Genomic DNA, 24,220 nt, shown 5'->3' with positions numbered 1-24,220 from the left:
TCTTGTAGCTTTTGCTGTGACTGGGCTGTGCCTTCAGCACACGCCTTGCGTTTTTATTTTTTTTCGAGTCCCTCGATTCACGGAAGGCCTTGGCGCTTATCTAGAGAACTGTCAGTGGTTTTCGTACATCTTGTTAGCACCGCACCTTTGACTTTCTGGCACTACATCTACGCTGCGAAAAGAATGGTGTCGCGAAATCTAACTGCCGAAAGATTGCCTGCGGCGCAGGTTCAACTGGAGCGAGGACGCCAGACTGCTCTTGATCCTCGCATGATCCCTGAATCAAATGTCTAAATTCAGTGGAAAAATTGAACGCTGCGTTTCGTTTGTATAGTCGTTCTTGAGCGCTAGCATTTAAGGGTTCGCCTACCGCACTCCGTGTTACCTACGAGATCAAGCCTGGAAGTCACTCTTGCTGCTATACAACGACTCCTGGCAAGCTGGCATATTTTGAAAGGAATGGAAATCAAGTCACTTGATTCCACTTCTCAAAGCCGGCTAGCCGCCTTAGGACGTTTTCTTTGACCACTAGATTACACTCGTGGGCTGTGTTAGAAATGTTATCGAGAGAACGATTATGACGCGCCTGGAATGGTAGTTACAGTTTTACAAAATATTTCATTGTTCTGTGGGCACATCTAGACAAGGCCGCTAATTAGGAGAAAATGCAACTCATTTCGACACATATCTAAAACATCCGAAGGTCTCCACGGTTATCTGCTGCTTGTCAATTTTCTTCTCCTATTGATGTACGCCCATGCCAGGAAATAACACAAAAGGGCATCCTAACAAAATAAAGCCTGTAATTTGATATAATACTGCGTGTGCCGAAGCCGCGTTTCCTGTCTTTAGCCCCACAAGGGAAGCACAGTAGGTACACTGATGTAGCCGGCGTTCTTTCATGCTATAGCTGCCAAAAATTTTGAACTCTTTATTGTGTGGAAGTTTGAGCTCAAGTGTGTCTTTTGTCCGAGTTACTGACCACGCAATCCTGAGTGAAAACAGTCGCTTATTTCTTTCAATGTCCGCCCCTCCCGGCACTCATACATAAGCGTCATTAGCACATACTTTGTACAAAAGCTCTGCAACATGCCGGTAGCCTTTTCGCATTGAAACGTCGTTTTCTGCAACCCTCTCACGTGTTCGCGTGCGAGCCTGTTCACGCGGGAGACATCATAGCAACTAACAACTACGGGCTGTGCCCTTTGTTTTGGCCCGCCCACCATAAACACCGGCTTTAACAGAGCCACCACTAGCAGTGCTGTCTTGAAAGCTGTCTCAGAGGCCGTCTTCGCGGGCACGTTTTCTTACCGGCATCTATGCACCGAAAGGCTCAGTGAGAACTACAGCTGCGGGGTGTGGTAGCGGACACCATGATTTTTTCTTTCTCTCATATAACGCCTGTTCCAGTGTTCAGGGCATCGCTTTGAGCACAACTGTAGTGAAACTAAAGCATAAAAAAGCTTGCGAATATGGACACCTGCTATATTTACAGCCTAGCGCTTTTTTATCATGTCACTCATTTGATTGACAGCGCTGCCTATTTATGCGAGAGGTATGAAGTCGAAGCCAGATATCCTTTAACCATTTTGCTTTTCACCCTTCACCTGTCATCGTCATCTTGTTTATGAAGCAGATGTCAAAGTTTGAACGAGTATCTCAAGACTGCCTCACTTGGTGTTCAAGGGCAGCTTCGATCAACAAAAGCAAAGGGAAAAAGTACTCCGCGTTTCCGCGTCTCATTTTGGGTCCCGTTGGCTTCAACCTTTGCTTAACAGGGTTGCTTGGTGAACTCTGAGCCTGTTTTTTTTTGCTTTGTCATAGTTTTTGTACACTGTTCCGCAAAGCCTATTTCATTTTTTCAGTGGGTGCTTCAGTTCACGTGAAGATGTGTTGTCTGAATAAGCAATGAAACGTTTCAGTAGAGCCGTGTCGACTGTTTCCAAAGCACTGAGATGATGATAGAAAGAATAAGCAGTGGAAATAGCCATCATTTTAGTTATAAATATGGCATATCAGTCATGAAACTATTGTAGTTCTTGTAGAAATTGCTGCTGCAACAACATCGTCTTCCTCTGTGTAACAGTTCGTGGTGCACATCTATCGATTGCACTACAGATGCTATTGATAGTTGAGTGATTATGGACCTCACGATGACAAGAAAAATTTATAATACCATTATCGATTGTCCGCTTCATATTAAAGTATTTATGGCATAAAATCAGTGACATGAACTAATTCCAAAATGAAGTTGGTTTGTCGGGTAAGTAGCAAATCATAAAGCAGAAAGAGCAACCTTAACGGCAAAAAGGGACTTGTTGGTGTTATTTCATCAAAATGCTTTGCTCACTCGTGACATATAATTTGAACTGTTTACCTGCAGCAAAAGGGAAGCCTTTCCATATGCGAGAACTTGACGGCTTCAAATTTAATACTCAGAATGAGAATTCATCTAAACTTTGTAGTGCCTCAATGAAACATTGCCGCTCTTTCTTAGCCTCAACACGGTACATGCAAGTCGGGCACAAAAGCGTCGCGGAGAGTCTGATCTCGTGCAGTCATGCTGGTGCACGCGCTGGCCCCATTCGGACGCGGTGAATCAAACAGACCTCTTCCTTTGATAGCCCTTTTGTCACACACGGATGCTGAGGTGTCAGCCACAATGAACGTAAATGCTTGTTAACGCTTCTCGTAGACGATGTCAATTGTCTCTGAGAGCCTTTTTCCAGTGGTGGAAGTTTCAAAGCACTACGGGCAAATCTGTCAGCCGCCTTATCACCCGCTATACCTCCATAGAACAAAATCCATTCATTAATTCACAAAACTTTATTAGTGCGTTCAAGCCCGGTCTTTTCAGAACGAGGTGGACCACGTCTACGTCAGTACAATCAGGCTGAGCCTTGTGGCGTCATCGTGGACCTTCTGGGCTGCCCGTAGTTGATCTTGATAAGACGCGCTTCGCATCGCCTGCCAGTAAAGCCATTGTTCTTTGGAGTCGGCGAGAGTCGTGGGAGAGTCAGCCAGCGTGTCTAGTTACAATGGTGTCATGCCACGCGTCACACTTGTCTTGAATTTCACTGTGAGGGGGAATTTTAAGTAGAAAATGTGGAGTGGGGTAAGTTTCGGTTTGCAGTAAACGTAGCGTGACTGCCTGAGCTCTGTTCAGTTTTGCGTGTGGCAGTGGGATTTGCCTATGGCCCAAGTAATATTATTTTATGATGGCGTTGTATGTGATTAAATTATCTTTATAGTCCCTGGAATGGTAGTGGGCGTCGGGTCGGCTCTGACCGGCACGACAAGCGAGTCCTCACACCGGGCCATTCGTCACCTCGTTGAGGTTGACTCGAGTTTCGTCTACTTGTACCATAAGCACAGGAAACCATCGAATTTCAGTATCAATACGATTGACTTTGTTCATAGGTTTAACCACAGTCCCAGCGACATAGCACTTGTCGAAGCTCGTAATTGCTGTTTTGGAATCGCTATATATGTATGGACCTTCTCTGTTCCTGACAGCTAAAACAATCGCGGCTTGTTCCCCCACCATGGAGTCCTTATAGAGTATATTCAGGGCTTCCCGTACATCTCCCTGGCTGTCGACCACCACAGCTATGTATGCCTCTTGGCCTTTCACTCAGGCTGCATCCACGATGGCCACCTGTTGTCCTAACTGTTCGATTTCTTTCAATAAAGTTTTTGTTCTCGCTTTTCGCCTGCTGACATTGTGTTCCGGATGCATATTTTTTGGCAGGGGAGTGGTTCTGAATACGTCTCTAAGCTTCGCGTTAAGTTCGACATAAACCTCCTTCGGGTTCTTTGATCTATTAGGGATTGACACGAGACTAACGTGTCCTCGTTAGTATGTGCTGCTGCGCCATCTGTTGCACTTCAGTCATTTCTTGCATAGCATTGTGCACGCCTAAGCTCATGACTTTCTTGTTCAACGCACTGTTGCGTATACCTAGCGCTGCCTTGACTAACTTTCTGATAATGGTGTTGAGCTTACTCAGCTCGGCCTGTGACCATTGGAGGAGACCTGCCACGTAGGTGAAGTGACAGAAGGTGTGTAGTAGCCTTAGAGCACTGTCCTCACCAAGGCCCCTGTTTCGGTTCGCGATTCTCTATAGTAGCCCGAGTACTTGGTCAGTTTTTTTTGAAATATGCTGAATGGCAGTGAGGTTCATACCTCCAGCTTCTGTGTAGAAGCCTAGAACTTAAATTTTTTTACACCTGCTTGATCGGGGATGCGTCCTCCTGACAGCGCAAGATAATCTTGGGTTCCTCACTTGGGACTTCGCCCTTAGGTCTTCAACCCTTACCTCAATTTTTTATAACCAAAAGTCCCGACTTCACCTCTGAACAATTTAGCCCCATTTTGCCGAGAGTGCTTTCCACGAAGGGTAGCCTCCTTTTCGCCTATGTTTCCGTTGGCCCTCCATATGGTTATATCGTCGGCATATATTGCAAAGTGTATCCGCTCCGATTCCCTTGCAACTCTGGTTATTGCTAAATTTTATAACACGGGTGAGAGCACAGCTCCTTGCTGGGTGCCTCTGTTTCTCGGTGTCCTCACCTTAGATTTAAGTTCTCCTAGAGTGAGGCTCCCTTGTCTACCCCTAAGAAACGACATGACTATGCGGAAAAGCCTCTCTCCCAAACCCTGCGTGGATGGGACATCGAAGGTGGCCTTGGGCTCTATGCGATCAAAAGCTTTTTTGACGTAGAGACCTAGAAGCACGCTCGTATGTACTGGGCTAACCTCTATGAGCTTGTGCTTGGTCAGGAGCGTGGCGTCCTCAGTCGACAGCCCGTTACGGAAACCAATCATGTTATATGGGAATGTGTCATGTTGCTCGGCGTATCACGTGAGTCTGCTGAGATTGACGTGTTCCATAGCTTCACCTAGACATGACGTAAGTGAGATTGGACGGAGGTTATTTAGGCTGAGTGGTTTACCTGGTTTGGAGATGAGAATAGTATTGGCTCACTCCCAATGCTCCGGATATTCTTCCTTTTTCCATAAGTCGGTGAAGTGTTCTGTCAAGAAAATGATGGTGTCATCGTCTAAATTCATTAAGGGTTTGTTAGTTATGCTGTCGGGTCCGGTTGCCAATCTGCTAAAAAGACCATGGAGGGCCGCTCGCACCTCTCCCTCAATGAAATCATGGTCCATTTCCTTGCACTATGGTCCAGAGTACTCTATGTGTACATCGCTATCTCCCGGTTGTTTCAGAGGGAGATATTTTTCCGCGAGCTGCTGCATAACTACCTCTTGAGTCCGGGACTGGATCGCCTGATCTAGGTTTGGAATGGCCAATCGCTTGTTATACTTAGTTTCGTTCTCGTTCAATAAGTGTTTGAGGAGGTGCCAAGTGCCCCCACGTTTGACTGAATCGTCAGCCTGGATGCGAGGTTCGTCTGAATGTTGTTTTGTGAGGATTCGTGAGTGCTCCTTTATCTGTCTCTTCAGCAACGCCATCTTATTCCTGCGTCTTTGGTTCAGTCTTTGTGTTTTCCATCTTTGCAGCATGAATTGCTTGGCCTCAATGAGATCTGTGAGCCTACCATCTATGGTTTCTATGCTGTATCCGGTCGTAATAGTTCTAGTGGCCTCCTGCAGGTCCTCTCCTAGCTGGTTGATCGAAGTCTGGAAGGACTGTCTGTCTGTTTTTGTGGGTTGCAGCTCATATCCTATTGCTCTAGCTTTTCTGAAAAGGTCCCAGTCGGTGCACCGAAAGGTTCTAGTCTCTTGTTTCAGCATTCATATACCAATGCATATGATTAAGTGGTCGCTACATATGTCTGTGCCTGAGTTTTCCCAGCTAGATTCGTTTGAGTTCTTCACAAAAGTGAGGTCTGGTGTAGTCGCTGCACATGGACGTACCACAGCGGGTGGGAAAAGTCAGATCGGTGATCAGGCTCAGTCCGAAATCTGAAGCGAAGTCCCATAGCCCTTCTCCTTTCTTTGTATTTCAAGTGTATGCCCACACCTGGTAAGGGGCATTGAAGTCACCTCCTAATATAAGCGGGGAGCTCTTTGCGATGGTGGGTGTCTTGATGAAAAGCGTCCTGAAGTTCTGTTTCTCGGCACTGGCACTGCTGTAAATGTTTAGGCAGAAGATGCTGCGCCCCTTTCCCCCTACCTTTTAAGTACGACTTCTACTAGGGTATACTCAATTTTAGTCAATCCGAGGGGTATTTAGTTTTAAATCAAAGGTAGCTTTCTGTCAACGAAAGCTGCCAATCCTTTCCCGCAATGCTTTCCTCTACACACCGATTTGTAGCCGGTTAGTTTGACCTCGTCAGATAATGTTTCCAGCAGCGTAATTACTTTTTGTTTGTCCCCCATTGACCTAATTATTTATAGCAGCGATGCTTTTTTGACGAGGATTCTGTGACGATTCCACTGCCACACACGAAAACTGTGGGTGCTGGCTACAATTATTGGATAAGTTTAGTTTGCTGTTACCCACCGTCGTTCTTTTTGGAGTACTCCCTGACGGCCCAGAGAGTGAATTTAGACTTTCTGAGTCTCACGGGAACCATTCGTCGTCTTCGTCAATTTTCGTTTAGTTTCTTGAATCTCTTTTCTGCCATCAACATCCATTTCCATAGTTTGTCCATTAGTCCTTTCCGTCGTCTTCTTGATTTCTTAAATTACCTCACTCAGATCAGTAATGACTGAGAAAACTGAATGACTTTCGGGGCTAACGGCTTTTAGGAGCGCGGGAGCAGTCCCCCTCACATGATTCATTATTTTGACTTACTAGCCTGACTGTTACTTCGTCCGCAGGGCACTGCTGCGCCTTTTTTTAGTTCCATTACCTGTTTTGTCAGTTCTTTGCTAGCTTTTGGCAAAGACTTTACCTCCCTATTCAATTGATATAATCTGGCATTATTGCTACCAGTCACCATTGGCGCAGCAATGCTACCAGCGACTTTTACTTTATCAGCCCAGGTGGTCCCAGTAGCTGGCGTGGCACCAGGCGTTCAGAATTCTGAGCTCTCCGGCCCTCCTCTCGACTTGGAGCGGTTGTTCTTCCTGGGTAGCGAGCAGCGTCTGGATCTCGAGCAGCACCAAGAGCGTGAGTGGATTATGGAGCCTCGTATAGGCTTGGCGTCTCCATGGGCGCCTTCGTGGCCGATTGCGACTGGTCGCGTTCCCTTCGGTGGGCCCGTACCACATAGGGTACTTGAAAACGCTTCCTGCACGCTCTGTCTCCAGTGGGGTGGCCTCCTCCGCTGAACTTGCACGTGTGAGTGCAGATGTGGTTATCTGGTGGGTGGAGGGCTCCACATCCTCGACACTGAACAGAGCCCGGCGTTGGCACACGTCCGAGTGTTGTCCTACCCAACCACAATAGAAACACACATCAAATTGTTTCCTGTGGAGATAGCATCTCACCAAGGTCAGTCCGAAACGCAGAAACTTTGGCACAGGCAGTCCGTCGAAGAGGACGATGACTGAGACCAAAGTCTTGATACGCTTTGCAGCCAAAGCGAATGGATTGCGCTCATGCGCGTTATTTGTTGTTTTAGCGGACTAGGAGTTCCTGATGTCGACTTGTCTAAAGTCATCTTTGGAAGTGGCGTGTGGGGCTGTTTCGTACGCATTGACATCATATTCCGTTCCCACGATCTTGAAGGAATTAATTCTCACATACCTTGCCTCATTATCGGGTTCAGGCGTGCTCACCGCGACGATATTTGGCGTGAAGTTGGAGTACACCACGTCTTCATTTACTTGCTCTGCCGTCAGGCTGGAAGCCTTGATCACTGCAGTTTCAGTCGCTGTGGTGCACACTTTGCTCAAACTCAGTGCTCCCCGTGGTCGGATTACAATTTTGTGATGTTCCTCAGGCAACTGATGCATCTTCGAGGCTATCACACTACAATTCTTGAACGCGCTGATGGCGTTTGTGGCTCTCCTGCCACCGTTGATGGCGATGTCTCCACTGGACGCTTGCGAGTTGCATGGTACCTCATTGGCCGCTGCGCTGCACTTCTCAGCACGGGATCGTCGGCCGGCAGCAACTTGCCAGCCGAAATCGTCCTCGTCATTCTCGGATACATCGGAAACCTCATCGTCCATACGGGTGTCCGTCATGGCCGAGGGGCGCATAGGCCAGCTAGGCCTAGCGGGCCTTACTCCTCGGTATGGTTTTCCCCGCACGTAGTGGGGTGAACAGGAAAGGCCCGGTAATATTGTCAAACAACGTTGCCCAACTTGACGCTTGTTACCAGTCAATTCTCGGCAACTTGACGAATCGGATGATGTGCTGGAAACGGTCACACCATGAGAAAGTGGCCAGCGGAACAAATGAAAAGACGGAGCTGATGTGAGACGCTTCTGCTCCTATTGGCGACCGCAGCGCCTCCCCATGGATTACATATAAACGTTCTATTTAGACCAACGCTGAGCAGGTTTTTGGGAACTTGCAGCGACCTTTGTATGCACTGATTCAAAACCAATCTATGCTTTAGCTGCTGCAGATCGGATTACTATTCGAAAGCAGCACAACTCATTGCTCCTTAAAAAACTTCAGTTTCTTCACGGCTGCCCGAATCGTCACGCTTTCACACGCTATATACAAAACAACACCCTCAAATCACATTGCCCAGAACACCTTTAGGGACGGGATCACAAATGCTGCAGCGCTTGCTCCCCCCTTTATGTCGACCGCTTTATTGGTGAAAAATTTCAAAGGGTTGATTTACTTCTTCAATGTATTCAAAATACGAAAGAGTCTAGTTCTGCTGTGGGTTCGGTGTGGTTGCTGCGCATCTGTGGAATTGTCACCTGACAGTCAACATTCTCGTGTGGCCAAAGTGGGTCTTGTCGAAGTTGTCTGTGTTTGGAAATTCCAGGCCAGGATAGCGAAGGCTGTTGATGTCCATGAAAGCTCGTGATTTCATAAGTTCCCGAAGGCGACTCAGTCTTGGGCTCGATTCGCTGAGTCGGCAAAACTTGGTCAGCAGTCGTTGAGAGGCGAGAAGACGCAGCGGTGGAAGATCAGCTTCAGTAAGCAGCTTTACGCTTCCTGCAAACTTTGGCACTACTAAAGCTACTCTTAGGCCTTTACGACGAAATGTTTCCAGCCTGTTCATACAGCGATTAGCTTGGAGAGATCATAGGCAACTGGAAAAGCACACGATTGACAATTACTGCTGAGTGTAACATTATCATAGATGTTGGGTGGCTACCCCCGCTAGTTCCTGCCATCCTTCGAAGAAAGCTTACATGGGGTGACAGATCTGACACCGTCTTGTCCACTACACGTCGTCAGTTGATCCTGGAGTCTAGTGTGACTACATTTACTTAGCTTGCAGAAATGATGCACCAGAAAGTGATATATTTTTCATACACCTGGGAATAGAATAAACCAATACATTTCTGCTGATATGTTCAGTCGTGTAGATGCAAGACACGTCTGTGCGTACAGTACAACCCTTTGATCAATCATTTCCAGTGTATACTGATATCCACACAACCATATGCATATGTCATAGGCACAAATTGATAATTGAACTGCCCTGCTGACATTTTTGTGGGCATCAGGTAAACCAATTATGGCCACATGGAACAACATTGGAGACAGACACTGTCTTATGGCACTCCCCTGGTGATTATGTAGCACAGTTATCCCGATTGTTTCCATATACCATATTTTGTAGCATAACTTTTTTGTAGCAGACACCTTCAAAACTCACGACTTTACGTCGAGCAAGTTAGGAAATTTTAAGGCGGCATCGCCACCTACAGTTTCTTTCGGCGCATCTGCTTACTTGCCAAGAATCTTGTACTTTACATATATAGAAACCTGGGTTCTCCTGGTAATAAGTATGCGTAAAAGCTACCTTTGTTTCCAGCCTTGTTGTGAAAGACGCAGTTCCTATGTTGTACTGCTCGCACTGAGCAAGTTCATAGGCACCGAGGTTCCGTGAAACTCAGAATCGCAATTAGCCTGTCGTCGAATACACATGACCTTCTAAAAACAGGAAACAGACACTGCCTTCGGAATCCTTCCTACCTTGCTCGCCTTCTCTCGAAACGCCCAGTCGGGCCATGTAAGTGAATGTGAAAAATTATCCCACAACTGCGCTGACTTCAATGTCTCATTTACTTTTCTTCAGCTCTCTGTTTTTATTTTTAGAACTAAGACCTCTATACCGCTCTAGGCAACCTTGGCTGAGCTTCAACTTCTTCAAGCGCTGCTAGGGGTTTAATTGCAGGGAGCTGAGTGTGGGGCGCACTCAATAAAATGGCCCGCAATTACGCGTTATTATGCGTGCTAGCCTCCTGGATGCTCAACTTCATTATCTGTGTTCCCCACGAACAAATTGTAGCTCGTCATATTTCACTCAAACCGATTACAGTTGGTCGAATATGAGGCACAAGGAGTACGCGCGGCAAGACACTATATATTTACGGTGCGAACAAAACGTTGACGGCACTTTGCGTTGGACTGATGCGATGATAATTCCTTCAATTATTCGTCATTGAGTTAAACAGTTCAGAGAGTAGAAACTAATAGAAATGCTGCTAAAGACATCTTTACAACGCTTAAGAAAAACGTTTTTTTTCATATAGTAAACGTCAACATTTCGAAATGGGTGGCTTATTAACACCATTCATATTTCATAAGCGATTGCGAAATCAGTCCACAAACAATTTACTTTAAATATTACTGCGTCTTGTTTCAAGCCTAATAGTCTTACAATTTTGTTTTAAAATTAATTACTTTGATCAATAAAGACGTCAGAATGAACAACGTTTCCCAGGCATCAGACACAAAAAATGGGGCTAGCGTAATTCATTATTCTGCTCCATCACTCACGAAGTAAACATAATTACAATAAATACTACTCTCCGTTATAACAGTGCTCTTGAAGTTGGAATATTTAACAACTGGGACGTTTTTCACATTTCACATTAGGTTTGTTTTATGCATATAGTAGGGTTGTGTGAATTATTACAGGGTAAGGCCGACTATAGATTAAATGTTTATCGCTTTTTTTTCATTTTGACTTTACAAGCACGGAAAACTTCAACCTCTTCGATTAGATTACTAATTGCGAAGCATTTCTTAGCGAACTTCAGCAACATTGAGAGTATCTATCTATCTATCTATCTATCTATCTATCTGTCTATCTATCTATCTATCTATCTATCTATCTATCTATCTATCTATCTATCTATCTATCTAGCCACTTCCGTTTGGGTGCTCTCGTGGTCACGACCATAGCTTGGCGTGAACCAAAGTTAGCATGCGAGGGTTAGATGATTTGACAATAGTCTAAAGCGCTGGTCACGACATGAATAATGTCACAATCCCGTCATGTACGTTGTCAAACACTTCCCGCCAGACAGTGGCCCATACCCACGAATGGGTATGTGCCGTTTTTATGCGGGTATGTTCCACAGGTGATTGACACTTCGTATCTACCCATCAACGAAGAGAACACACATGGCAATTTTAACGCGTGAGCGTTCAGAAATACCCTACATAGGTAGCGTCGACCCGACGATTGCATAAAATAAATGGAAGGGTCCCAGTTTGAGTAGAATATAAGCACTCTGCGTGGCAAAGAAGCATTCTACCACAGAGCTACGCCAGGTCTTGGAACTACTTTTCAAATGTACGCTAATCTTAGTGAAACTTCAATAGTGATTACAGTACTTCCTACCCAATTTTTTATACATAACAAATGCCATCCTTTGATACAGCCCTCACGTCGGGTTAACGTAAATTGCGATTAGTTGCCACGCGTTGAGTTGTTTTTTGTAGTGGTGTTCAGGGCCAGCACCCTCGCGAGCCTCAGCTCTTTGTATCAGCTTCTGGTGTTTCTATTACGCATGTTCCAGTTGGCACCGTCGCGCAAGTGCAGACTGGTTATATCAACATCTGAAACTCTTCAACATATGTCTGTGTGCAACATTTCTACATATATTAGCGCTGTTTCATGGCGTGTTACTCAATTGAAAACTGGCAACATGGTTACCTTCCCTCCGCATGCTTCGCATTACGTCAATTCCCAGGTACATCGAATGTGCCAATTTTTTATCGGAAAAACAAGTTTATTGGAGAGATGATTTTTGCCTGTGAATTTTCGAAAACGACAAAATAATTCTCAAGGAAGTCATAATGAAAGATATAAGTTTACTTTGTAAACGTGTGGATTCACAACGTACCTACAAAACGCAGTATTCTTTTGAAATTATATTAGGAGGACTCACACGCAATCTAGTGCCAAGAAGCTTATTTTTAAACTCTAGCACTTCTTCCGTGTACTGATACAACCGATGAGCGAGGCCTCATAGAAATGGGACGAAAACGAATGCGCCCATCTTGCTGTTGGCATTCATGAATGTCTTGTGATAAGGACCAGGTGAGGAGAGCGTCTGCTGCGCTCAGTGGCGGAAAGGACTGAGTGAGTGAGTGTCCGGTTCGCGCTGCACAGCACGAGCACTTCTGCTTGCGCTCTCCGGAAGCGCGCACCTGTTGTTTTGCTAGGCGCGCTTGTTCCTGAAAAATTCATGTATTTTTAGTGCGCACGGGAAGGTACGAGAGGCTAAATCTAAGTTTGAGCTTGTGTTTCCGCATGTACCCCGTGAAGTTAGTAAGACAAGACGGCTCGAAGGCAACACATTTGATAGCTAGGTGCGCTCTACTTCGAAGTCTGCCCATATTGTCCCCCTATTTGTGCAAACACCAGTCACCTCTCATAAAAAATGGCCGAATATTTGGGAATGAAGGTGCACAAAAGCTTAGAGCGTACACCAAACAAAAATGAGTGTGGAGGAGGATTTTTCAGTACGGAAGGTTTATTTGGTTTTTTTTTTGTACAGGTGTCGTCTGCTTTTGGCCGTTCTATAGAAAAACATCACATGGATTTCATTCGCCGCATTTAATGTGTTTCTTGTGGTTTGATTACTATTTTTCTACTTTCTGGCATAGTACTCTTTGTCGCATCGCCACTATACCTGTGCACCCGTCACTGTGTTCGGTAATATCTATTTTATTTCGCTTTTCTTTCCGCGTCAACACCACGAACCTTACCTGGCCCCCACCCTTGAGCACCACTAATCGCCGGATCGTTGAAATAATGAGCCAGGTAATTGCAACAGCGATGTCTGTAACGGCCGTGACCAAGGAGCCTTTTTCGCCTTAACAGGGCATTGCAGTCGTTTGAGCCCCAACACCCTTTTCTTGCCTGTTTTATACGTACTTGTCTTGGAGTTGTTATTGTTATCTTTTCCCCTGCTCTTGTTCAGCCCCTCTCAATCACTCGACATGGCTTCGTGAGACCCTTGACTGCGCCAAACAAGCCGTCAACGCACTATACTTAACGAGGAAGAGCACAAGTGCTGTATTCTGCTCAACGGCGGCAAGTATCGCCATTTCTCCATCATCGCTTATGACTGGAGCGTTTTCCTTTAAGGCCAGCCAGCGTCGGTTTCCACGGGGTGAGAGAGGTTCGGCGTAAGAAATATATTGACCTATTAACTGCGAGCAAATGAAAACGAGATATCAGGTGTATACCTCTGTACTTTTTTCGGTACCATATACGTGGTGGTCCGTGGCCCTTGGGGTGTAACCTATAATTATTTTACTTCTCGTGCATTTTCTCTCTCCTTCACATTTTTGCTTGGTAGTTGTTTTCTAATGCGCTGAAGTTGGGTCGCTGCTAACCACCGCTGATTCTTCTGCAGCGGCTGGCCAATTAACCGCGACACGAAGCCTTCGAGCTGTGCTTGTGCTGTGTATTGCCAAACATTTTTCGTCTGCTACGTGAACAGCGGTCTATGCCGTCTGGTTTCGGCAGGCTGCTGTTCTGTTGATATATCGCGCGCTGTTCCCAATAATGTGGCCTTCTGCGCCGACGTCGCAACGTGCAGCAGTTTAATTGGCGCCTTTTTCTGCCCTCAGTATGTAACCGAATACGGATCCCTCTCCGTGGGCGTGGCTACTGTGTTGCCCGTATGTGTGCTGCAGGACTGTGAACCAAACGCGTATATAATTCTGAAGCCAACCATACTAGGCTTACAAGGGTCGCCTCACGCCGATATACATTCTCTAGCTTTTTCCCACAAACACTTCCTGTATAGAGCGAGTTTCGCGCTAGGTGGGTGGTCCCGGGGGATGTAGATAATGTTCGAGATTGTTATTAGTGTACTCTGTATGACCCGGTGATTGTAAAACAAGAAGGCCTGTTTTTTTAAACGTTCGTGTATGGAGTTATTTCTTCGCTATGGCCACTTGGCTCTGCGTCTACCCTTGAATTGTAAACATTATCGTGAGTCGCCGGTTACCCAATGTACTTCGTCGCAACTACATTTATGCCCTTCGAAGACCCAAAATGGCCGTTTGCTGCGATCTATAATCTCTGTCGGTCAAGCCTAGTGAGTGGTATATTAGAACGCTATGAACTAAATGACTATTGATTTATTGTTATAATGATGCATGCCTTTGCATTAGCAGGTGCTTTTCATTCCGCGATTAGAGGCACAGCAATCGGATTTTTGGTGATGGTACTCCGAGCCAAGCGTACATTTTGTCGTTAGCCACGTATAAGCTGGGGTCTTTTTGTAATATTCTCTCTGCATAATTCCTAAGTCTGCCTGTATTTACCGTCAAAGCCATTCTGATTCATGATGATTTCATTTTATTGTAACAAATGTTTTATTGTTGTATGGGGGCATTCGCAATAACAACTTTTGTGGCGAATGGAATGGAGGCTTCAATGCTATGTTGAGTACACTGCATGCTTGAATGCAGCAAGCACATAATCTGTTTTACAACATTTTTCTAAAAAAAATATTGCTGACCCACTCTGAGCTCTCACCTGCATAACTTGCGGGAGAGGATAGGTCGTTACTTCGAACAAATTTGCGGGGCCTTTCTCTTGTGTGAACAATATGCGCATTCTAAAGACATGCTGTGGGGTATGCCCATGGCACTGATGCCGCTTTTATTTACGAGTATTCCGCACGCATGGAGAAAGAAGCCTAATGATGTCGGTTGAGCGCGTCTCGCACTGGTCCGACTTCCAAGTACAGTTATAAACGCACACCTGAAGTATAATTGCAATCTAACATAGTCATCACAGAATGAAGGGTGGCACTGTTGGCAGAAGCAGGAACACGAAGCAGAGAAACACATTAGGCTTAAGTGTAGGATCGACTGCTCTTCCACCCACGGTTTCTGCACATTCGCTGCGTAGAAAACTTACTAACGTGTGCTAGAGGAGCGCATGTGTTAATATGGCGTCGCACATTAAAGCCGAAAGCTCTTTTTTTCTCTTTTAGGAAACTTTGATCTTCGCAATATTTTTTTGCTTCTTCGAGAAATAGACATTCGTTGGTAGCATGCAAATCAAGCTTCTTTAATCGTCTTAGGAAGACCCTTCGAACGGAATCATTCTAAGCTTTTATGGTTATGGAGGATCATGCACGTGGGTTAAATATTTTAGGTTCTGCGTTCAAATGAAAGTACAATAGGAAATTATCTCTCATTTGCACGTTTACCACCTGTACATACTGATGATCTTTTGTGCTGGTATCAGTGATGCTTAATCAGCCAAAAAATTATTGCTGATACGATTGCACAATAAGATCTGTGCACAGTTGCCTCTATTGAACTTTTAGCTTGAAGCAGGATTTGTGAGTGCCCTAAATTGCTATTCGAGGTCCTGCACTTGTGGGGCTACCCGGTTTTATGAAATTATCTCCTTTTCTGCTTTACGTTGTAATGTCCGGTAGAAGTGGCAGCGATCTTAGCTTAGTTATTGAAGCAAACATAAGCTTGCGCACAAGGAAGGTGATGCAGTGGGGAGGCAGCCGCCCCCCCACATAGTCAACTAAGAGGGTGGAGGTGCAGAGCGGTTCAAATACATTCATGTAATAGAAAAGAGGATGCTGAAAATGGGGTGGGGGGCAATGCCAGCCCCATTCATTGACATAATGGAAACGCGAGGCCCTGCCCTCCAACGACCCCCCCCCCCTTCCCTTCGCACGCCTGTGTCGACAACTAGACAGGTGACGACGATGGCGACTGTTGCATATGGTATTTCTTTCCGTGTCCATTGAATACAGGTTTCGTGGTTTTGGTATAAGGAAGTATAATATCATTACGATCGATTGCATGGATTCAGGTGCACCAGTTTGATGTAATTTTCCGAAACAAGTGTTGAATCCAAATACGGCAGAAATTGAAGAGAAGATGATACTATGAACCAGAGTCTGAGTCCACTGATAAAAAAATTGTAGGAGAGCCCCGCCGCGGTGGTCTAGTGGCTAAGGTACTCGGCTGCTGACCCGCAGGGCGCGGGTTTGAATCCCGGCTGCGGCGGCTGCATTTCCGATGGAGGCGGAAATGTTGTAGGCCCGTGGGCTCAGATTTGGGTGCACGTTAAAGAACCCCAGGTGGTCTAAATTTCCGGAGACCTCCACTACGGCGTCTCTCATAATCATATAGTGGTTTTGGGACGTCAAACCCCACATATCAATCAATCAAATCAATCAAAAATTGTAGGAGCGCAACTTATTCGAAATAGTTTTATTAGAGCAAGCAGGCTTTCACACATACAATCCTGATCCATCACTCTTCGCAATTTATCAAGTACAATTTGTACATACTGCAGCGAGTGCTGAATACTCGCCGCCGCCTTGGTTACCAACGTGTCTTCGATTACTCTACCCCTCAGCGTAAGGAAGAAGATTCATGTTTAAACAGTTGTCTTTTTGTGGATTTTTGCAGGCGTATCGCATCTACGAGTAGCCCTGCCTTGTCCTCTATGGCATGCCTTGATATGTTATGTTCTCACCTTTTCGTGCCATCAGAGTGAAACCATTCGTTTAATAGTCAGTGTTTGTGGTCTCTTTCTGGTAGCTAGAGAGCTCACAAGCCGGGCGCGATTGAAGAGCTGCCCAACTCAGACGACGTACCCACAGAATCATCAAATTATTTGGAAAGTTACAATAATATTATGAAAGACAGGTGTATTTTCCACCACAACGAAAATGACTCAATCGAAAGGAAGCTCTTATGTGACGGCAGTTTTAGACTATTATATTCTCCTGCCTTTTTATACGTCATTCATTTTACCCCACACAGCAGGCCTCATGAATCCCTAACTGTGGAACCGAGCTCACATACCCTTTGAATATCTACACCATCCGGGCTACCTTACCGCCCTTTTCCTTCATCCTCACATTCCTTCTGGGAGAATGCACTGACCAGCTCAGAGCCGTGGGAGCAACGTCAGCTGAGTTAGCGGGCATGTGGAGTAGCGTCATTCAAAAGGGCTGTAAAATAAGGAATCCACCCTTCGAGGAAAAACACTTATTGCTGCATCAATAAAAGTTTTCTCTCTCAGACATTCTTCTCATACAATCTCGCATGTAGGGTCGAGTATACTCCTTTTTTGAAACGTCGTCAGATAGGTGTAAGTCCTAAAATTAGCATGATGACCTTCAAATGATTGAAGACAAAAAATGCTTGCTTGAAGTCGATCTTAGATCCTTCACCGTACCACCGTTCATTCCTTCAATGTAGTATTGTGACTAGAATAATAAAAAAGGTGGTGCATCGCGAAGAGAAAATTAGAGCGCTAAGTCGTTCCCAGCGTGCCTACCAGCGCTGATGATTTCATCAGGAGGCATGCGACTACGCCGTTCTAAAAAAGAGCATTGCGTAAGTGGCAGCCGTCTCGTCACGCCAAGGGCTGGAAGCAAAGCCGAGGTATAGACAAAACCGTGCCAACCTGCAGACGCTGATGACTTGATGAGCTCACACGCCACGCCTGCACTGCTTGCGGAGCCAAATGACCGCACCTCCCGGGAACTCCTTGCTTTATCTAGCCTCGCCTTTTTGTGTGTGCGTGTTGTTGCTTTTCCGCGTAGTAGGCTTTTCAAAAGCGTGCATCGGCTTTATTTCGTGGTGTATACTCTTGCCATTTGCTTGGCCTTTTTGCACGAACATCAGCTTCGTTGTTGAAGGGATGTGCGGTTATTTGCGTGACATGCACGGTTCTGTGTATGCATCATACGTTCTTTCGGGATTATGCATGTGATGGCCTAGTAGAACCAGACAGGATGGGCGTGCTAGTGCAACACGCACATGGTGACGGATTTGGCAAAAAGCAACACAAAGCAGTCAGTTTTCTTGTTCCAGAGAAATAACAAACCAATATTTCCATTGTATCATTTGCTTATTGGGTACTTTAACAGTTACTACTTATAGACACAGATTTTCAGACGCATGGACTCATCCATAGGTAACGAGATATTTGTCCTCTTCAGGAAATGTTCTTACAGGCGAAGCTACTTAAGGTAGACAATTGTCCATCATACCACCATACACCATAAATATAGCGGTGATGCTGATGACGGTAAAGACGATGAAGAGCATAGCCACGAACAACCACTGGCTTAACCAGAACATGACGTGTTGATATGCTTGGCTATGCTATTCGTATGACTTGAAGCAAACATCAACCACCAGGGGAACTTGCACAGACCATCTTCTGGCCAACATCAGGCTAGATCGGATACCAGCAATAATAATAAATAAAGCAATAATAGTGTTACGTGACTAACGATGTCAATATATTGCAAATACATTTACAAAATATATTTGCAAGAGTGGTTGCAGTGCTGGCCAGTCTGGTTCTGAGCTTGAGCAGTAAATGACCTTCATCTTCTTAGTCGGGCACACACGCGCATTGACAATTTGCATTGAGGCAGCCTACATGTAGCAGAACCTCCGTCGGCAAAGGCACCGTCTCTGCGCCTCTAGACGTCAAAGTCATTGGACGAGTGGTACTGCTTCATGCTTGTGACGTGTACGATGTCGCTGGCCCGAGGGGTGGATGAAGACGACGAGGCAGCAGGAGCGATTTCATAAGTGACGGGGGTCACCGCACGAATCCCTCTGTACGACCCTGTGTACAGATATAGCAGTTTGTCAGACAGGCCAACGTGGCTTGTCGGAGACCCAGCAGAACCCACGAACCGGGCGAAAAGTGTACATTGCGGTGTCATTCATGATACCGACGCAGTTGGTTTTCATGGGAGGTCAGAAGGCAGGCACGAGCGGCTTGGCATGTGTAGGCAGCTCGGCTGATGGCCTCCAGGGCATATTCTGTAGTCGGAGCTGCTGGCAAAGAAATGGCTGTATCTAGGAGCAATGTGGGTCCGCGGCCGTACAACAGGAAAAAATGGGGAGTAACCAGCTGTTTCATGGCGCGAAGACTTGTACGCAAATGTCACGCATGGTAGATTAAGGTCCCAGTCAGAGTGGTCTGAGAACATGTACATTTAAAACATGTCGGTTAGGATTGAGTTCAGGCGCTCTGTGAGGCCATTTGTTGGCGTATGGTACAACGTAGTGAGCTTGTGGTGCGTTGCTCATGAGCGTAGGATATTCGCTAATACTCTCGATAGAAATGCACGGCCTCGGTTCATGAGCAGCTAGCATGACGCACCATGTTGCAAGATCACGTCAAATTGGTGACGTCTGTGGCGCAACTTGTTGGAAGGGCACGTGGGATGGCGTAGCGTGTGGACTAGTCACTGGACACTGCTGTCCACTCACTGACGGCCGAAGACAGGTCAAAAAGGCTGAGTAAGTCCAAGCCGAAGCAAAAGAAAGGTACAGAAGAAATGTCGAGTGGTTGAAGGCGCCCAGCTGAAAGCGTCGAGGGTGTTTTGCGGCGCTGACATTCCCCACACGCCGCGACGTATCATCTGACAGAGCGTGCGAGACTTGGCCAAAAAAAGTGATGGTGAATCCTGTCGCATGTGTGGGGCACACCGAGGTGACCGGCAGTAGGAACGTCGTGGAGTTCGTTGAGTACAACCGAGCGGAGGTGTGTGGTTAATGCAGCAGAAATGGGTGGTCGGATGGAACTTGTGCCGGTATGATGTACCATTCTGGAGTACAAAGGAGCGATGTGATCGGTCAGATGGAGAAGAGACGAGGCGCTCGAATAGCCTGTGAGGCTGCATCACAGAGTTGCTCGTGGATTATGTGGGTCAGTTCGTAAATGGAGCACACGCAGGGGACGTTGTCAGGTACCGCGGCTGATTCGCCAACTGGATAGCGAGAAAGGCAATCGGCGTCCTGGTGCAGGCCTCCTCACTTGTATGTCACAGCAAAGGTGTATTCTTGCAGTCCCAGAGCCCAGTGACCAAGTAGACCTGTGGGATCTCTCAAAAATGAAAGCCAGCAGATTGCGTGGTAGTCCGTGTTGACGAAGAAGTGTGTGCCATAGAAATATGAACGGAACTTAAGACCTCCCCTACAAGAGTAAGGCATTCTCGCTCCATGATCGAACAGTAGCGCTCTGCCGGTGTAAGGAAGCGGCTAGCGCAGGTGATAACGCGGCCGTGTCCTTGTTTGCGATGGGCGAGAATAACTCCGATACCATGACCACTGGTATACGTTTGGACCTTAGTTTGGACCTTAGGACTAATGGTCGTACCAGCTGCCGCACCTCTTTACGGACGACGTCTGTCAGAGCAGCCCCTTGAGGCTGTAAAGGCACTGCGCGAAGCTGTTGCTGCTCGTCGCGTACAATTCTACGGACTAGCCCAGCAAGGTCTCTCACGCTCGTGACGTCGGGTGTTGCCAAAGGTGCTCACAGACATGCAAGGGTTTCGGACCACTCTTACTGCGAAGACCGCTGTCTCAGCATTCGCTCCATTGTTGTCGCTTCACGGAGGCATTCCGCCACGGTAGCTGGTGGGTTTCGTACAAGTCCTGAAAACAGCTGCTCCTTGACACCCCACATCAGAAAGCGTATTTTTTGTCTTCCGTCATTGCAGAATCAGCTCGACGGAACAGACGAGACATCTCCTCAACAAACATGGCCACGCTTTCATTTGGTCTTTGATTGCGAGAATTGAGGAGATGTTCTGCTTGTTCTTTCCAGTTGGCGCTACCATACGTGTTCCGCAGCTGAGTGCAAAACACCAGCCAGGTTGTCAGGGCAGCCTCATGGTTCTCAAACTAAATAGGTGCTGAATCCTCCTAGTAGAAATAGACATACCGCAGTTTCCGGTGCTCGTCCCACTCGTTGGCGACGGCGACTCGATCGTAATGGTCCAGCTAGTCTTCAACGTCTTTGTAGAACTCCCCATAGAAGGGCTTTGAGTTCGAGAGGCAGGTGGCCATGGAGCTTGTGGAGACGCGGTCTGTTTAGTCTGGCTTGCAGTTGTCGCATTTTCCATGGTTCTAGAGTGTTTCGGAAGAGGGCCGAATTGGGATGGTAGGCCTAGTTGCCGCCGACTGCGTCGACGGTTCTCTGTTTCTACCAAGGCGTAGATGTTGAGGCCGAGATCTTCATCGTGCTAACAGTGCATAGACTATTACCCAGCACCTCCACCATTGTCATGTTACACCGTAACTGCAACCTGTAGATAATAGCACAAAAGGACGCCAAACTGATTCGATCAATAGCAATGCGACTTTATTGTTTTCTGTGCAAGTGCATATTCGTCCTCTTTTGAACGGCGGTACATACAAGTCTACCAGCATCAATGGAAATAATACTTGCAGAACTTGTGCTAGTGGAAACATGTACTGTGAGGACCGACGAATAGCAGCTTCTCATTTGAAGTGTTTCGTGGAAGCCTCACGGCTGTCTCATATCCCATTCTTTTAATTTTACCAGATTTTAGATGCGAAGCATCTCTTAGCAAACTTCGGTTTGTGCGCATCTATCTATCTATCTATCTATCTATCTATCTATCTATCTATCTATCTATCTATCTATCTATCTATCTATCTATCTATCTATCTATCTATCTATTTATCTATCTATCTATCTATCTATCTATCTATCTATCTATCTATCTATCTAACTATCTATCTATCTAACTATCTATCTATCTATCTAGCTATCTATCTATCTATCTATCTGTCTATCTAACCGCGTACAACTTTTAGTTCTCCTGGCCGTTTCGAAAATGGTGTTGATACAGTGTTGGTGTGGCATAACATGAGTGTATGGCGAGCATAGGTGACTAGTCATAACATGAAAATCACATGTATGTCACGAGTGTTGTGATTTACATTTCACGGTCTTGCTGCTCTTGCAGTGCTTTCGTTCACATTACATATGTGAAAACTAGTATGGTATGACATGACAGCATGGCGAAAATAAGAGACAGGCCGTTTCAAAGAAATCGTCACAAGCATGCCATGTAAGTCATGACTATATGCCATACGCTCATGTTGCGGTCGCGGTAGTTTCTCTAGCTTCACATATACCAAATTTGGTGTTACGCAACGCCAATGGATGACGAAGATATATCACTGGCGCAATCATGACAATCATGACATGCGTGTCATATAAGAACATGACAACATATCACACTCATGATTTGCTCGCGGCTGTTTCGCTAGCTTCAATTATACCAAATTTGGTATTACGTGGCGTGAATGTTCATAAACGTAAATTACGCAACCATAATAACCATGAGATGATAACCAAACATGATAACGATGACATGCGTGACATGTAAAACATGACTGCATGCGGCGTTCATCTGCGCTCGTGGTCGTTTCGCTAGCTTCACATATACCAAGTTTGATGTTACGTGATGCCAATGGGTGACGAAAGTATATGATTGGTGCAAACATTAAAATCATGACATGCGGGTCATGTAAAAACATGAATACATGCTACGCTCATAGCGTGCTCGCGGCCGTTTTGCTAGCTCCACATACAACAAATTGGGTATCACGTGATGTGAATAGAGAAAGAAGGTAAATTAGGCTTGCAAACATGAAAATCATGACATGGAAGCCAAGTGCGGAAAATATACGTCCATATCGCAACGTTGTGCTGATTAAAAAGTGACATATTAACCTTACTTGATAGTGCTTCACATATCGGCGATTCCCACTGTGCGTGAGATCTGCCTTTTTTTCTTGTTCCTCCCGATTCAGGACATGGGAAGGGAGCGTTTATAATATTCTGCTGATTACCAGGCTTTTCTCGAGTCTGATGGTGTCTTGCTTCCCCCTCTCTGTCTGGTTAAGAGTCACATGAGCTATCATCTGATTAATGTGTTGTGCTGTTTTTCGTATCGTGGTTAAAGTGTGGTGAGCCCCGCCCTTCGATTGTAGCCATGTTCGCTATACTCTAACTATTAACATCTTCGGAATAACCTTGCCCTCAACTTCAAAAGCAAGTTTGAGTTTCAGATCGTTTCTTTGTTTCTCGCCTTTGTGAGGTGAATCGGTGCTGATTTCTCTGCTCAACAGTGTTTTCTTATATTTTTCGTATATGCGTTTGTTATATTTGGGTCTATTATACCCTTTTCTCCTTTTCTCCCTTATTGTCCTCCGTTACACATATTGTTTTATCATCCGCATATAGCGAATGATGAATGTTGGAAATTTATTGGTGTTTTTAGTACAACCAATCAGTACAACCGTTGTTGTTGAAAACTGTAGAGGAAATGACGGCGCCCTGTGGAGCGCTTTTGGGAGGAGGATATATGATGTCGAATTCATCACCCGCTGCTTTGATAACAGCTGTTCGCTAGTTGAGTAAGCTACAAGCGTACTCATACGCCTTCGAACCGCAGTTATTCTCGGTTACTCCATCCAGTGTCCTTCCATTACTTACGTTGTCAAAAGCCACTTTTCTGTCAATGGTCAAGGCGAAATCCTGCTTTGTCCTTTGGTAAATTGGATTCTACGATAGCCCTCATTCTAATAGACGTTTTCTTTTTACAGCTTCTATAAATGAAGGTCAGTTCACTTGTGTGCCTTCATTTCCGCAAGATCCTAATGTCCTTTTTTCTTGTTCATTATACTGACGCTAGCAGTCTTTCGAAATTGTGGTAGCTTATGAGTAGCAACCCGCCAGAGCCGAAAAGACGATGAAGTTTTCGCAGTGGCACGAGCACACGCTTGAAAGATTGGAGAAGCGGAATGCACCTAATCCGAGCCATATAGGAAGATGAAGAGAAGGATGTGCGGGCATTCTGGATGTGGGCTTGCGAGAAGAAGGTTGTCTCGCCCGCACACGCACTGTAGACGAAAGCGGCAGTGTTTGACAAGGCAGCCTTTGACGTGGGCGTCCCGAGAGGTGGCCGGAACCTTCAACAGGCTTGGCTTACTGGAGGTGACTTGGGACGGAGCAGTCGCGCACAGCCATCTTCGGCGTTCCTGATACAAGACACCGTCAAAGCAAGCCGACG

Source organism: Rhipicephalus microplus, chromosome 7 (genome assembly GCF_043290135.1).
Source record: "Rhipicephalus microplus isolate Deutch F79 chromosome 7, USDA_Rmic, whole genome shotgun sequence".
NCBI classification, from domain to species: domain Eukaryota; kingdom Metazoa; phylum Arthropoda; class Arachnida; order Ixodida; family Ixodidae; genus Rhipicephalus; species Rhipicephalus microplus.
Note: the sequence above shows the minus strand (reverse complement) of the source record.